The 13,841-nt window shown below is 43.4% G+C and overlaps 1 protein-coding gene across 1 annotated transcript in view; it reads right to left on the bottom strand.

Annotated features, from left to right (window-relative positions):
* LOC127007361 (neural cell adhesion molecule 1-A-like) overlaps positions 1-13,841 on the bottom strand; it is a 133,964-nt gene that overhangs the window by 21,067 nt on the left and 99,056 nt on the right. The gene's annotated exons all lie outside the window — the stretch shown is intronic.

The raw sequence follows: 13,841 nt of genomic DNA, 5'->3' as shown, positions 1-13,841 counted from the left end.
CAAACACGAATTGTCTTTTGATATGTATTGTTAGTAAACACGAATTTTCTTTTGATGTATTTTTTAGAGCATTCATATTGTAAGAGAAAGAACAAAAATCTTGGTTTGGTAAAAAAAGAGGCTTCGTTTTTCATGTTTACAAGGAAAGCGATGCCTATGGTTTGTGACGTGTAGTATCTTCTGAGATACGCTCCGCTTCCTTTTCTTCCTCCTCCCATCCCTCCTCCAACTCCTACGCCGCCTCCTCCTCCTCCTCCTCCCTCCTTTTATCGTAGCACACGCCGACAGGTTCAAAACATCATATTTCTCATCCTCGGTCTGTGTCGAGAAAGGAGCCTGGAGTGATTCTTCTCTCTACTCCGTCCCCTTCTCCTTTAACATGACTTTACCTCCTCTTTACTTGTTCGCTTTCCTAGTTTTCTCTTTTGTCTCTTGCTTTCGTTTTTTTTTCTTCTCATTTCATCGCTGTCGTATCTGTCTCGTATCTGTCTTGTCATTTTCCTCATTATTTTTACTGTTTCGCTTTCCTCTCTTGGTTTCCTGTTTTCCTTCCTTTTTTTCAATTTCCATCACTTTCCTACCTGTTTCTTCTCACCTATTATCATTTTAATCCACTCTCTTTAGTCAGTTACTCTCCTCCTTCTCCTATTCTTTCCTCCTCTTTCATCTCTTATTCATATTCTACCTTCCTCAGTTCTCTTCTTCTCTTCTACTTCGTTTTCTCCCGCATCTTCCAATCGTCTCTTTCTCACACACTGCTATGTCATCTCTTTCCTACCTAATTTCCTTCATTATTTTCTCTCTCTCTCTCTCTCTCTCTCTCTCTCTCTCTCTCTCTCTCTCTCTCTCTCTCTCTCTCTCTCTCTCTCTCTCTCTCTCTCTCTCTCTCTCTCTCTCTCTCTTTTTCTTTATCTTTTTGCGCAGTGTTTCGTGCCCGCTCGTCCCGCCTCTAGCTATTGAAACGTGAGTCGAAGAACCCGTAGAGTTTTTTGCTGCGAGGGGAAAAAGTCGATCAAAAAGTTGCGTACTGCGTGATGGTCGTCAGCGTTATTACCGGAGCAGCTTGGGGAGACGAATGGGACAAGTTGTATGTGACGAATTGGACTGAGCTATTTGTTTTTATTTTTGTTTGTCTGTTTTCTGCTGGTGATGTTTTGTGATGACGAGTTGGCCGTTTTTCTTTCATGTTTTCTCCTTTTACTTCGATGTCTGTCGAGCAGTTGGATCTGATAAGGAGTTGTAATTATTACTGTTATTTCTGTTCTTGATAGCGTCACTACTTTCCGCTTCATACTTCAACCCTTTAGCCTCATTAACACATGTTTTCTTTCTTTTCACGCAGAAAGTGTTTTGACGCTTTCACGGCAATTAGTACAGCATGAGTTCTACGCGCCTTTTGATGTCACATCCTTCCTCTATTCCCTTCACTGCTGCTCGCCTTCCCTATCCTAACTCCTCCCTCTTCCTCTCATTCGTATTGTTAGCTCTGTGTTCTCATCTTACTACTTTTTCTCCTCTTTCTCATTTTCTTCCTCCAAACTTCAGCTCATTCTCTCTTTTTTTCTTTTTTGTCTCCCTACTTCTGTTCATTCTCATTGTCTTTTTCCGTTTTATTTTCCTAATTCTTTATCTGTTATTTTTTCTTTTTCCTCCTCTTCCTCATCGTCTCTTGTTATCTATTGTTCTTCCTCCTCCGCTCATTATTTCTGCTTTCCTCCACACCACAGCCTTTCATCTCGCTTTTTTTCTTCCTTGCCATTCTTCTTTTCTTCAACCTCAACACTTTTTTGCTCACTTCCTCCAATTTTTTTTTCTGTATTCTGCACCACTTCCTCCTCCTCCTCGTCGCCCTTTTTCCCCCTCCCACTGCTGCTCCTTTTCCTCCCTGCGTCTTCTCCGTTCCTCCTTTCTCCTTTTCTCTTTACCCAAGCGCAACTCCAAAAGAAAACTTGTTAAAAATCATTGGAAAGTTGTCCTGGAGAAAAATAGAGGGAGAAAAAAAGGAGAGAGAGAGAGAGAGAGAGAGAGAGAGAGAGAGAGAGAGAGAGAGAGAGAGAGATAACAATGCCTCTTAGGGCCTCCCACTCTTTACGCCGTCCCTCCACGTTGATCTGTCTAGCTTTCCATCAGCCAGTCAACCCCGCTAACGATTCAACTTTCGACAGATTCTGTAAACAATTTCTCTTTTGGTCTTTCTCTCTTTTTCTTTCTCCTTCTCTCTCTTTCTCAAGGTTTTTATCATCCATATCCTCTTCCGTCTCCCTCTTCCATGGCGCCCAGGATCCTCTTCTCTTCCAAAGGTGCTTCTTCGTCTTCTTCTTCTTTCTATTTCATCGCCTTTATCTTCCTCCTCTTTTCCCTTTGTCTCACATTCCGGGCTCCTATTCTTCATCGTTTTCCGCTTCCTCTTCCTCCTGAGTGTCCTCCTCCTCCTCGTTTTCTTCTCCCTCCTCCTTTTCCTCATCTTCCTTCTCATTTGTTTCCTTGGCCTTCTAAACTTTCTTTTTATTCCACCTATTTCTTCCTCTTGTTTCATTATTTTTTCCTTCATCCTCCCTTTACCCCCTGTTCGCTGCGCAGCTTCTTGTGTCTCCTCCTCTGCATCAACTTCTCTCTCTCTCTCTCTCTCTCTCTCCCTCTTCTTCCTCCTCCTACCCCGTCACCTCCCGGAAGCAGAACCCAGACTCGCTGACGTTGGCGATTTTTTAACATTTGCCGACAGTCCACTCCGGGATTTGCAGATGAAAGCAAGTTGTGCTCCAGATGTCCTGTGCAGGTTATTATTTTTCGGATGCTCTTCTCTCCTCCTTTCTTGTACGTGATAGTTTTCTGCGTAAAAATATGGAGTGGCCTTCGATGTGGGTGTCTGTTTCTGTCCATACTGTATCCGAGTACTTGGATCAGCAGGTTGTTTTTACTGACGTGGTTGCATTTGGTAAACACTAGGGATCGAGCTGCTTCAAGGCTCGCGGGCGCTTATGTCAAGTTTAAATTTACATTCTATTAAGCGAAAGCCTGCCGATGCATAAAATGTTTTTCGAATAATTTGAAAGTTCTTAAGTACCAAACTGTTAGTGACACAAATAGAAGAATTATTATTATTATCATTATTATTATTATTACTGTTATTATTATTATTTTCATTATTATTATTATTATTATTATTATTATTATTATTATTATTATTATTATTATTATTATTATTATTATTATTATTATTATTATTATTATTATTGTTGTTGTTATTGTTGTTGTTGTTGTTGTTGATATTGTTATTATTATTACTATTAAATATCGTGACAGTGTTGGAAGCACGTCGGAAGTATCACGGAGTTTTTACAGAGATCTAAGCGTCCCAAACACCTGACTCCTCGTGACGTGTTTATATGCTGGATGGTCACAGTAAGATCTACTTCCTCGTGGCGTAATTCGTCCAGGCAGGCATAAAGGAATTAACCTTTGACTTCCCAGGCGTCCCGCGCCGCCCTCACCGCTAACGCCTCGAAGCAGGGAGGAACAGCAGCAGGCAAAGAACAGGAGAAAGCTGCTAAAACGTGTATGTTAACTGGGGAGGAGGAGGAGGAGGAGGGAAGGAAGAGGAAAACCAGAGGAAGAGGAGAATTAGATGGAGCATGAGAACAAAGCGACGGTTACTACGAAAGAAAGAATGAAGACAAAATAAGAAAGAAAAAGAAGAAAAATCACTTAACAGGAAAGAAAAATCAGAAAAAATACCTTTGAGAACCACCACCACCGTTAACAACAACTCCAGCACCACCGCAACCAATAATACCACCAAGATCTCCTCCGAGTACTTCCTCCTCCGCTACTTATCAATGAAGCAGAAGAAATTCTGATTCATATCCCTACGGAATACACTTAATCCTCGCTAGCGGGAAAAACGACCAACACAATAACCCGAGAACGCGAACTCTACTCCACTCGGCTCCACTCGGTTCCACTCGGCTCGTAAGGTGGAAACGGAGGTGGCAGCAGCGTCTGGAGGCGGCGAGAGATGCCAGTTATCATCTAAATGATTGTCTGATGGAGAGCAATATCCCCGGCACAGCAGCAGCTTCGACATGTGGGGGGGCGGAAGACGAGGACATGGACGGGAAGAAAGGGGTGGAGAGGGGCATATAAGGAGTAGTTGTAATTACCCAACATTGTGCCACACGTATTAGTTCTATTAGCAAACTTGATTTATTGTATTACTATTATTAGTTGTATGTGTGGGTGTGGGTGAGGGAGTGGGAGTGGGAGTGAGTGGGAGTGAGTGGGAGTGAGTGAGTGGGAGTGAGTGAGTGGGAGTGAGTGAGTGGGAGTGAGAGAGAGAGAGAGAGAGAGAGAGAGAGAGAGAGAGAGAGAGAGAGAGAGAGTAATGAGGAATGGGAGGAATAAAGCTGGGAGGGGAAAGCCGGACCTCTCTTCTCATTCCCTTTCTCCTCATTGACCATCTAGTTTTTTTTACGTCCGTGTGTGTGTGTGTGTGTGTGTGTGTGTGTGTAAATGAACCGTTCAGTATGTGCAGTTTTCAGCGTGAGAGAATAACCAAGACGTGAAGTTAAATCGTTCAAATCAATCTTATTTTTTTCCACCTTGGTTCAGTTTTATTTGTGTTTCCTTTCCTTTGTTAACGTGTCCGTAAGCGTGGGCATCAGACTTGCATATGTTGAACCTTTTTCTCGTCTGTTGATTTCTGATGAGTTTTCTTCCTCTCTTTCAGTTTCGTGCCGATGTATCACGTTGTATTTTCTTTTCGTCTCACTGTCCCTTATCCTTCTATGCTCCGTCTTCTCTAACACTGATTAGTTGCCTTTGATTCTAGAACGTTATTAATACATAGATATATAGATAGGTAGATAAATGAATAAATAAAGACAGAGCACACGCTTGTTGAACTCATCTGCTTCCTCTCTTTCTCCAGTCTCTTTGTCTGCCTCCCTCCTTGTCCCGCTTTTTCCTCGTCGTTCTCCTACTATTGTTATTACTACTGCTCTTGCGGAAACTGCCAATGTTGCCACAATAACAACTTCCACTATTCCGAGTACTATTACCACAACTACGTATGGCACTGATGCTACTACTACTACTACTACTTCTGCTACTACTACTACGTCTACTACTACTACTGTTACTACTAATACTGCTTCTTCTGCTACTACTACTACTACTACTACCTTTTTTTAACGTTTCGGCCTATGGCGCTGGTAGGCTATCTTGATGGGGCCTGATGGTCGGACCTAGCCTCAAAAGTCACAGGCTAGTGCTACTTCTACTACTATCACCACCACTACTACTACTACTACTACTACTACTACTACTACTACTACTACTATTACTACTATTACTACTACTACAAATAATAATAATAATAATAATAATAATAATAATAATAATAATAATAATAATAATAATAATAACGATAATGATGATAATAAAAATAATAATGATAATAGTGGTAATATTAATCATAACAACAACAACAACAACAACACTAAAAATAATAATAATAATAATAATAATAATAATAATAATAATAATAATAATAATAATAATAATAATGATAATAATAGTGTTCATCACATTAATCACATTACAAACAATTTCCATATTATGAATAATAATAATAATGAAAATACGGAGAAAAATATGAAATAATTCTTACGATATTTATGACAATAACATTTCCACTATTTCTCGCATTTTGACGTCGACCTTCACCCTTTCCGTTTCCTTACCACGCACTCCTTGCTCTCATTCAATATCGTCTTACTCCTCCTCCTACTCCTCATCCTCTTTCTCCTTTTCTACTACATCTTCTCTTGTCTCAACTGCTATTTACCCTTCTTCACGTCCTCCTTCCTTGACCCTTTAAAATCCTTGTATTCGTTCTTTTATTTCCTCCAATTCGTAATGCCCTAGAATTCTCCCTCATCCTTGCACTCCATGTCCTCGTTATTATTATGCTCCTTTGTCTAGCGCTTATATACATCACATGCTCTTCCGGTCTCCTCCCCTCCTTATCCTCCTCCTCCTCCTTATCATCATCCTCGTTCTTATACTCTTTTCTCAAGAACTTATATACAACACGCCAGCCCTCCTTTCGTCGTTATCCTCCTCCTCCTCCTCTTTATCATCATCCTCGTTCTTATTATACTCCTTCCTCTAGAACTTATATACAACACGCCTGCTTTCCTTTCGTCGTTATCCTCCTCCTCCTCCTCCTTATCATCATCCTCGTCCCTGTCCTCCTTTCCTTTGTTCTCTCCGCAGTGTCCTCTCCTCTCCGCCTTCTGGTGTCCCCGTAAATGTCACGAGAACTCGATTATATGACTATTTTCCTTCCGTCCCCGCGCCTCCCGCCACGGCATTTTATCCTGCCCGATGATTATTTGATGTTCCTGCCTCCGTGTGTTCCTGGAATGTGTTTGTTCTGGCGGCGCCGCGTCCGGAGTTGTGTTGTGTAATGTTGCGTTGTTTCCTTTTTGTCTTGCCGCGTCCTTGTTTGCCTTCCTTCATTGCCCTCTCATTATTTTTTTTTTGCTTGTCTTTTTTCGCTTCAGCCTTATGCATATATTTTTTTCCTTATGTTTTTTGTGGTTGTTTCTGTCGCTGTTACTGTTGTTGTTGGTGTTGCTCATTTCTTCTTTATTTTCATCTTCGTTATATTCTGCTTCTCTTTTTTTTTTCTACTACTTTTACTTACTCTTCTTTGTTCTGCTTTTTAACCTTTTTTTCTTTATGTTCTGCAACACTTTCCCTATCCTTCCATTATAAATTCTATATTTTCCTTCTATGATATTAATGCTCGTTTTGAAATTGATGTCTAAATGTTCCTTTTTCATGTGTGTGTGTGTGTGTGTGTGTGTGTGTGTGTGTGTGTGTGTGTGTGTGTGTGTGTGTTATTTGTCTTTCTTCTGCCTCTGTTAATTAATTTTCATATTTGTTGAATGTGCATTCGTCGAGGGGTTCTTGACGGTGAATGTTTCGTTCAGACAAGTCAAGCAACAAGGGCTTCGTTTTTATTTATCCACCTTATTTTATAAATTTGCCGCCTTTCTCTGCGCGTACGTTTTCTCGCTTTTGGTGTTGTGTTTGTTTAACACAATTCCACAGTAGGTGGTTTATGTGTATTTACCGTACCCGACGGTGAGAAAGTTATGTTTCTGGTGCTGTTATTTTCATCTGTCTCTAAACAGAAATATGCAAAAATATGAAATATTCTCCCATGAAATTTGGTGACAAGGTTTAACATTGGACAACGAAAACCCATTGCATTTTTTGAAACACCTAAGAAGCAGGTCATAACGATGAACGAATGATAAAGCAATAATGACCGGGTGCTTTGTGGTCAGACCATGGATACCATCATTGGGTCCCGAAAGGGCTGGGAGATGGTCCAGCCCAGAGCTTGAGGACTGCCAGTGACAGTGGGTACCCAGAGAGGCGTCCTGCTTCAGGGAGGCTGGACCGCCCTCTTTCCCATAAAATTTGATATAAAACTGACTGAATGAATAATGGAAGCCACCTGAGAACAGAATTTTGGCATATTTTGCAGGCGATACTTATGCTCCGGAATATGTCGTTTAATTGTATGTGTGAACGTAATTATTATAGCATCTGTGAGATCAGAATTCCCATACGGTGCTGGGCGGAGGATTACGCGCACCGAGTGCCCTTTTTGCTTGCAAGATGTTTCTCGTTTGTCAGTGTTTCAGTTATAAATGACTTGTTTGCTTGAGTGACTTGTTTGCATGAATTTGTCGGTCGCAGTTTTATTGATTAGTGTGTGTGTGTGTGTGTGTGTGTGTGTGTGTGTGTGTGTGTGTGTGTGTTTCACCACCCCTTCTCATCTTGCTCCGCTCTGTCTAGTGGTGCTCCAAATTGTCCTACACATTTCCGGTCCCTCATAACTTTTGTATCCTACCCCAACCCTCGCCCCGCCCGTCCCGAACCACTCTACCTCTACCCTCCCCTCCCCTAACAGCCCCACCCCGCTCCGCCCCGCCGTGCCATAGCCCCGTAATGCCCCCAACAAGCCGCCTGTTTTGCCGCCTTGCCTCTGCCTAATATCAGTTGGCATGTGCTCCGTGCTGGGTTATGGCCATGTTATGCTGTTTGTGGCATCCTGCGCTCTCTCTCTCTCTCTCTCTCTCTCTCTCTCTCTCTCTCTCTCTCTCTCTCTCTCTCTCTCTCTCTCTCTCTCTCTCTATCTCTCTCTCTCTCTCTCTCTCTCTCTCTCTCTCTCTCTCTCTCTCTCTCTCTCTCTCTCTCTCTCTCTCTCTCTCTCTCTCTCTCTCTCTCTCTCTCTCTCTCTCTCTCTCTTCCTGTAACAAACATGGCTTCACAGAATATTAATAATGTTTTTAGAACTGAACTATCACTCACTGTCAGGGTAAATGTGTGTGTGTTTGTGTGTTTGTTTGTTTCTGTGTGTGTGTGTGTGTGTGTGTGTGTGTGTGTGAGTGTGTGTGTGTGTGTGTGAAAATTGTTTGCGTTAAACACACACACACACACACACACACACACACACACACACACACGTCACACATTACCCCTGAAACTAGAAAATATTCCATAATTTCTTCACGCCCTGTTGAACCGCTTCGCGTCTAACACGTTTTCTTTCTCTCACCTTCTCTCTCTTCCCCTCCGCTATCACCTCTCCTACCTCTCCGGCTTTCTCCATTCTCCTACTCTCCCTCCCTCCATCACGTCGCTCTCTTTGCTCTCTTCTCCATTAGGAAATTATCTCCGTTTCTTCCCTCCCCGTCGCCGCCTCCCTCTGCCGCTGCCCATCAGAAGCATAAATTTTCCAGGCCTTCCGCGCTCACAAAAATGCATCACGGGCGCGACAGGGAAGGGATTGTGTGAGGGTACTGCTTGCTGTCCTATTTTGCTGCTCCTGCTGCTGCTGCTATTAGTATTTTTGTTGTTACTGATGTTGGTTACATTTCTGCTACTGCTACTTCTCTTGGGGAATTACTACAACAACACCTGACTCATGTTTCACTGGCTTTGTTACTGTTACCGCTGACAGCCCTATTACTACTATAAATGCCACTACTACAACTACTTTTACTGCTACTAACAAAACTACTACTATATATATTTTTTATAACAAAACTACTACTATTACTACTACTACTATTTCTACTACTACTACTACTACTACTACGACTACAACCATCACTGAAACTGTTGACACAACAGATTCTACAAAGGCTACCGCTGCGGCGGGGTACATTTCATCAAGATTGCATTCAGCACTTTGTTTATATCCTTGAAAACACCCACCCACACACACACACACACACACACACACACACACACACACACACACACACACACACACACACGCACACCCACGCACACACCCACCCACGCACACACACACACACACACACACACCGTCGCAGCCGCGGGGTCTGCTTGTATCCACATGTGTTGCTACATACGACTCTAAGCACCATATGCACCATTACGATGCCTCTGTTTGCCCCCACGGTTCGCTGGGGAGGAGGAAGAGGAGGAGGAGGAGGAGGAGGAGGAGGAGGAGGAGGAGGAGGAGGAGGAGGAGGAAGGGGAAGAAGAGGAAGAGAGTTTTGAACAGGAGGAGGGTGAGACTTGAGATGATCAGGTAAGGAGTATAATGTTTGGGTGTTAATAGGAGAAGAGGGAGTAATAGCTGCAAGAACTGAGTGTGGAAGATGAGGTGAATGAGGATGGGGAGAAATCAAAGAGAAAGGAGAGAAGAAGAGAAAAAGGACTAGCCGGAACTGGAGAAGGGACACATGAGTAGTAGTAATGCAAACTCGACAGTGAATAGTAGGATGTAGAAGAGGAGGGAGGAGGTAGAGGAGAATAAAGTGAACAAGAAATAGGGAAAAGAGGATAAAAATGTGGGCACGATAGATAATGAATAGAAGGTGTATGAGGAAGAGGAGAATCACCATGAGGAATATATGTCAAAGGAAGCTGAATATGAGAGCGAGAGGGTAGGCGAGGAGGAGGAGAATGAGGAGGACGAGGAGGAGGAGGAGGAGGAGCAGGAGGAGAAGCCGTATAAGGGGGAGTGCTGTTCTTGGAAATTCAGAATAGGAGTATGATGTTGCATATGCAGGAGGAGACGCGAATAATGGCAGGTCTGGGTGAGGTTAGCTTCTCCTGGTATACGGGTTACCTGGTGGGGCGATGCATGGTCAGCTCTTTAATAGATGGAACGACATGGCTGTGCTCTGAAAACTATCGTCGCATCTCAGAAGGTTTAGGTTTGGGCTGTGAGCTATGCCTTCCGTCCATCCGTTAAGCTACCATTTCATTCACCTACTCACCCATTCACCCAGGCAATCACTCAACCAACCAGCCCACCAAGATAGCTTTATCCAATACAAATGAAAGTATTTACGTAAGAAGACTTCAGTAATCTGTCCATTTCATCCTCCAGCCACTTATCCACTCAACTTACCATCCATCCACTAACTTAGTCAACCCTTGTCTCAACCAGTCATTCATACATGCCTCAACCAACCATCCACTCAGCCCATATACTCAAATCGATATTCCTTCCAAGTCATTCATTCAACCAATCGACCATCCACTCACGCACGTAGACACACTCCAAGCCACCCAGCCAGCTAGCCATTCTTTCAACCACCCATAAACTCAATCAGTAATCCCTCCACTCCAGGAAATCAGTCATTCAACCACCCAGCTATCCACTCACGCACGCACCTTCCCTCCCATCCAGCCATCTAGCCATCCACTCAGCCATGCAAGCACCCAGTCGAACCTTCAGACAATCTGCCCGCCCTTCACTTTTTGCTCAAGCTCCCCATCTCCATGCAAACCCCGTGTGTGCTGTCTTCCTCGACCACACGCCCCCATCTATCTGCGTCTCTCTCTCTCTCTCTCTCTCTCTCTCTCTCTCTCTCTCTCTCTCTCTCTCTCTCTCTCTCTCTCTCTCTCTCTCTCTCTCTCTCTCTCTCTCTCTCTCTCTCTCTCTCTCTCTCTCTCTCTCTCTCTCTCTCTCTCTCTCTCTCTCTCTCTCTCTCTCTCTCTCTCTCGAGAGAGAGAGAGAGAGAGAGAGAGAGAGAGAGAGAGAGAGAGATAGAATAAAGCGTCCATAACTCACCCATGTCCACCCATTTACGAGCTAATGACAGCCCCATAAACCATATTTTCCTCCATTAATTTATTCCCCCAAACTACCGATTTTACGAGAAACAGGAAGACGCTTGCCAAATGGTCCCTTTTTTGCTTCGTCAGGTTATGGAGAGGGGGAGGAAGACAGGGAGAGGAGGGGAGGGAGGGGGGGAGGGGGGGAGGAGGGAGGGAGAGGCTGAGAGGAATGGTGTGAGAGGGAAGAAGAGAGAGAGAGGGAGAGGAAAGGGAGGGAGGCGCTGAGTTACTGTCGAGGAGAGATAGGAAGGGACGAGTAAGAAAAATAAGACCGTGGACAAATTGTGTGTGTGTGTGTGTGAGAGAGAGAGAGAGAGAGAGAGAGAGAGAGAGAGAGAGAGAGAGAGAGAGAGAGAGAGAGAGAGAGAGAGAGAGAGAGAGAGAGAGAGAGAATGAGGTAAGTGGTGTGTAGGAAGAGGTAGTTGGGTAGGAAGGTAAAGAGAGGGAGGGATGGCGGGGGAATGGAGGAAAGAAAGAAGAGACAGTATTGAAAGGATGGGCGAGGCGGGGGAGGAGTAATTAGAGGGAAGGAGGGAGAGAACGACTAACATTATTGAAGATGAATGCCGAATACGCTGGGAGAGAGAGAGAGAGAGAGAGAGAGAGAGAGAGAGAGAGAGAGAGAGAGAGAGAGAGAGAGATGAAGTAAATAAAGCTTCAGAACACAAATGACAACCTTAAAATAAATGAAAATCAGAGAGAGGGAAACCATAACAAAACGGAGGAAATATAAAGATAAAAAAACAGCCACAGACCACTCGAAAAAAAAAAAAACTCAAACCAGACGTACTCAAAAGCAAAACAAAGAAAAACGTAAAAACAAACAAAACAAGACGCCAAGAAAAGCAAAAAAAAAAAAAAAGATTAAGACTAAGGAAAAAACAGATTGAAACACACTCAAACCATACGCACTCAAAAACAACCCCCCCCCCAAAAAAAAAGAAAAAAAACGTAAGAACAGACAAAACAAGAAGCCAGGCAAAGCAAAAGAAGAAGAAATAATGGCTAAGGAGGAACAGAAGGGAGGACATCCCGCGACGATCACTCAGCGGCCCTTAGGATATAAACACACCGCAGACAGACACTCCATCATCAAGGTATAGAATCGCCCGCGCGGAGAATTTAATGATAGGGGATTCCATTTCTGGCGGGCTGGCTATTATCCTGAAGATTTGAGGGGAAGTAGTAGGAGGAAGAGGAGGAGGAACAGGAGGAGGAACAGGAGCCGGAGGAGGATTAAGACAAGAAAAAGACACGAAGAAAAAGCAGAAAACAAAAAAAAAAATAGAATAAGAGAGAGCCAATAGGGATGGTGAGGTTGATTTAGGTTGAGAAGGAAGAGGAGGAGGAGTCGGAGAAGGAAGAGAACATTGTGTTGGAGGAGAAAGTGGTGGGCGACGCTGGCGGTGCTGGAAGAGGTGAAGGAGAGGATGGGGCCAAGGAGAAACGAGGTGGGGGGAAGATAGAGGGAGTGGAAAAGGATAAGAGTAAAGCGAGAGGAGATAAAATGGAAGGAAGGATTGCCGGGAGATATAGGTCAGGGTCTTTAGGCGACACGAAGGACGCCGAGAGTTGCGGGACAGCGACTAAGATGAAGGGAAAGGGGAGGAAAGAGAAAGGACACAGAAAAAGAGAGGAAAAAGAATTTGGATGCTAACTAATCCTTCTTTGTCACGTGGCGTTTGTGTCTGAGGGAAAATTAAATTGTGTTTTTCATTTGTTTTCTTGTCTAAAAATTCTTGCTCAGAGGTAAAGACGAAAACATTTCAGTGCTGCGTAGATTGTTGTGGCGAGGAGGACCGTTGAGTACTGCCGGGACATTTGAGGAAGAGAAGGTGTTTGTGCGATCTCATTGTGAACGTCGTGAGTGTTTGCGGTTACACATTTTTCGCTTATACTTTTCATCATTATTTGAAGTTTAATTTTCTTTTTGTGTTTCTCTTTTCTCTTTGTGTCTTTTTTTCTCTCTGACACAAGCGCTACGTGACAGAAGGTTTAGTTAGCATTCAAGTTATTTTTCCTCATGTCTCTGTGTTCTTTTCTTCTTCTCAACTAGTAGACGAATAACGCAACTGTAATAAATAATTGAATAAACAAATCTTACACCACTAAACAAAACTATGCAAACAATTTTTTTTTAGTTATTTAGAAGTACGTAGGACGGCAGAGGATGATATGTATTTAGATTTATTTACCTTATTTATCTTCATGTTCACCCCAATAAACCCCCAAATCCCTCCATCATCTATAGGTTCACACCGTTCCCCAACAGCCATCCCTCATATATCCATCTCTTTCCCTCGCCCCCCTTTCTCCTTCACCTCCAAAATGCCCCCACTCTCTAAACAAGAGTCAGTATACTTTTCCCTATATCCCTCCGTCTTCTTTCCTTCCCCTTCCATTATTCCCCTTCCAATCATGCCAACACACACTTTACGAACAAGAATATCCACTTTTACCCTGTTATCAACCTTTTTCTCTCCTTCCCCTTCCCTTGTTTCCTCTTCTTAGGCACTCAAACATGCGGTCTTGTCCTACACACTCACCCTTCTCTCTTACATTCCTTCCCTTCTCATGTTCTCTCCCCTTTTCCCTTCCCAACACAGCCACACACTACAACTTTGACGTGTAGTTATCTTCTCACCAATCCTTCCCCT

This window comes from Eriocheir sinensis, chromosome 35, assembly GCF_024679095.1.
Source record: "Eriocheir sinensis breed Jianghai 21 chromosome 35, ASM2467909v1, whole genome shotgun sequence".
NCBI lineage: Eukaryota > Metazoa > Arthropoda > Malacostraca > Decapoda > Varunidae > Eriocheir > Eriocheir sinensis.
This window is presented reverse-complemented; position numbering and strand designations above follow the sequence as displayed.